Raw genomic sequence first — 3,315 nt, 5'->3', positions numbered from 1 at the left:
AGCAATTAGGATGTCCATGCTTTAAACAGGGTGGGGAGAGAATCTAAAGCAGTGGCTGGATCAGAAAGTAACTTTCAACAGCTGAATATCTGATATAGTTTGATAGTTTGTGGTAAGAAAAAAGAAAAGAAATGAAATGACCCTTCCCCAAAGATGTCCACTTAATCCCCAGAAACTGTGAATATGGTATATATATGGCAAAAAGGGATTTAGGGTTGCAGGGGGAATTAAGGTTGCTAATCAACTGATCTGAACGTAAGAAGATTAATTGGGATTATCTGGGTGGGTCCCATGGAACCCCACGGATTCCATTCTGTAAGAGGAAGAAGGATCAGACAGAAGGAGATGCAAGGTGAAAAGGACTTGACCTTGTGACTAGCTTTGAAGATGAAGAGAGGAGGCTGTGAGTCTTCCTTGACTACCTGTATTTCCTTGTACAGGTAGCCCCTAGAAGCTTGGAACTGCCCTCAGACTACAGCCAGGAAGCAGACAGGGACTTCAGTTCCACAGCCACAAGGAGCTGAATTCTGCCAACCAGAATGAGCAAGAACATGGATTCTCCCCTCAAGCCTCCAGAAAAGAATGCAGCCTACAGTCAGCACTTTAAGTCCCATGCAACCTATAATAGATTTCTGACCTACAGAGCTTTAATGTCATAAATTGGTGTTGTTTTAAGTCATGAAGTTTGTGGTAGCTTGTTATGACAGTAATTGAAAACTAATACCTGGTCTTTTTAGCAGAATAACGAGCACCCTGTAATGTGTCATTCATGCATATCTTTTTTTTTTTTTTCTTTTTTGGTGGGGGCAGGGAGACAAAACTCTAGAGTTTAATCTTCCAGCTTGACTGACTTGGAAGTGTTCCTGTCAATATGAAAGATCTTGTTGGGGGTGGTGGAGAAGCCAAAGCAGGCTCTGCGGCTGTACTTCCAGCTCATGGCCCGGTCGTAGTCCTGCTACAGGTTCTGCTGCAGGTTCTGCTGCAGGCTGTCGGCTGCCTTCTTGCTGAGGGCCATGTTGGGCCTTGCAATCGTGCTGGAGGTGGGGGGGTGGGGGTGGGCAGCTGAACGAAGGGGACAGGTTTGTTTGTGTGTTTGTTTTGAGACGGAGTTTCGCTCTTTCACCCAGGATGGAGTGCAGTGGCTCGATCTCGGCTCACTGCAACCTCTGTCTTCCTGGTTCAAGCGATTCTCCCACCTCAGCCTCCCAAGTAGCTGGAATTACAGGCACATGCCACCACGCCCAGCTAATTTTTGTATTTTTAGTAGAGTCGGGGTTTCACCACGTTGGCCAGGCTGGTCTGGAACTCCTAACCTCGTGATCCACCCGCCTCGGCCGGGACGGATTTTTGAAGCCACCCATAAGTTTGAGAAATTGCAGTTTCTGTTCCTTGTTCTCAAAACCAGCAGTATCCCACTAGCCAAACTGGGTTCCCATCCACTTCCAGGTTTCAGAAGCTTCCGTTTTGCCTGACTCGCAATGGACCTCTTCTTGCAAGGCCTTTTGCCTCACCTGGTCTATGTGTGCCTCGTCCATATTGCCTTTCCTTTCCAACACCACCTCTAAGTCCGTGTCTTTTTCCTCCTTCCAAGGGTCTCCTGCTACTCCACTCTCTTTCCTCTTATTTTTTGCTTCCTTTTCAGAGCCGGCTCCTCAGTGACCTTCTTCTTGGACTTCATCTTTTTCTTCGCGGGGGCCTTAGGGCCATCTCCTATGAGGATATATTCTGGAGCCTCAACTTCGACTGGTTTAGTTTTACTTCCTTTACGGGGGCTGCTCTCCAAGGACCTGGAGGGCTTGGAGTGGCCTGGGAGGACGTCTCCCTCCTGGTGGAATTTTTTTTTCTTCTTCACCTTCCCACTGTGTTCCCTGGGGCTCTTCTGCTTCTGTTTCTGCCCCAAGGCTGCCTGTTCCTCACCCTCTTTCCCCACTGAGCAAGTGTCCACAGCATCCCGGCCTCGCAGAACCAAGGGTCCTGGACTGAGAAGGCTGTGGGGTCCTGGACCCCTATTTTTTGCCTTCTTGTGTTTTTTGAGTTTCTTTCCAACTCTGATTTCCTCCTCACTACGTCTGAGGTCTGGGGAGGTTTTCACCCCAGAGGCATGGGACATAGCCTGAGGTGACTTCTTTTTCTTCTCCCCACTGAGGAACTTCAAGTGGCCAAGCACCTGCTTCCTGGGGCTGGGTGACTTCTCTGTCCATCTGGCACACAGCGTGGTCTCAGGTTCTACATGCTCCTTGCAAAGGGTGCTGACACCCTTCTTTTTCTCCTTCTTTTTCTTCACTAGAGGCATCTCAGGTGCCTGTCCATGGACTACAGTCTTAGAGGGGGATGTGACTCTTATAGGAGAAACATTGGCAAAGTAATCATCATTGTTTAAAATTGAGTATTGAGTCTCCGGTTCTTTGACCACTTTCTTCTTCTTTTTCTTCTCTGGGAGCCCAGGGCCCAGGTCTACTTTGTATGTCTTGGTGGTCATTCCGGTGGGCCAAACTTCCCCATCCCCCTTCATGCATATCTTAAAGACTATTCGAAAATAAAATGTTTATTGTGTTACTGAATTTTTATAGGAATGAGTGCTCATTCAGCTTCCAGACACTCCTGAGGCAAAAGCACTACCTGTTAAGTGTGGTTAAGGGGCCAACTGAAACCTGGGATGCATGTATTTTGGAATAGCACAAGGACAACCAAAAGAGGGATAGATCTTAGGAGAAGAACCGGAAGAAAGTATCTCAACAAGATGCTTCATTTGCCACAAAGAAATGGATGTAAGAATACGGGCAAAAGTAGGGGAAAACAGGATATTTTTGGCAGTGTCACTCATGTGGGCAAAGAAATCAAGTGTAGGGAGGGTATAAGGCTAACCAATTATCTCTAGACATGAGATGTTTGTAGAATATTAGATGTAAGACAGAAAGAAAATTATTGAAAAGCACGAAGGCAAACTTACCAAGTTTCTATTTAAAAACACAAGTGGAAAGCAATTGTTAATTGTGGGCATTGATTGTAAAAGCAGTGATGGTATTGATAGGAATAATAAAACTAGCGTTAAGGGAAAATGATGACATGTAACATTGGGTGCTTACTGTTTGTCATCAGTATAAATGCTGTATTTACCCATGTAATCCTTTCAACAACTATTGAATGGTTAACTTCTATTATCACCCTTTCTCACATTGAGCAAAACTGAGACAAAGATAAAGTAACTGCCCCAAATCAAAAGGTAAATAAATGGTAGAACAGGAATTTGAACCCAGCTCTTCTATTTCAAGAATGTATCATCTTACCCACTACATCATAATACTGCATTGAATA

The 3,315-nt window shown here is 45.4% G+C and overlaps 1 pseudogene; it reads right to left on the bottom strand.

The window, feature by feature from the left end:
• Nucleotides 1-829: 829 nt before the first annotated feature.
• Nucleotides 830-2,479, bottom strand: LOC129043047 (lysine-rich nucleolar protein 1-like; annotated as a pseudogene).
• Nucleotides 2,480-3,315: the final 836 nt, after the last annotated feature.

The sequence above is a fragment of the Pongo pygmaeus genome, chromosome 7, assembly GCF_028885625.2.
Source record: "Pongo pygmaeus isolate AG05252 chromosome 7, NHGRI_mPonPyg2-v2.0_pri, whole genome shotgun sequence".
Taxonomy (NCBI): Eukaryota; Metazoa; Chordata; class Mammalia; order Primates; family Hominidae; genus Pongo; species Pongo pygmaeus.
The sequence above is the reverse complement of the archived record's forward strand: the minus strand, read 5'-3'. Positions and strand labels throughout refer to the sequence as shown.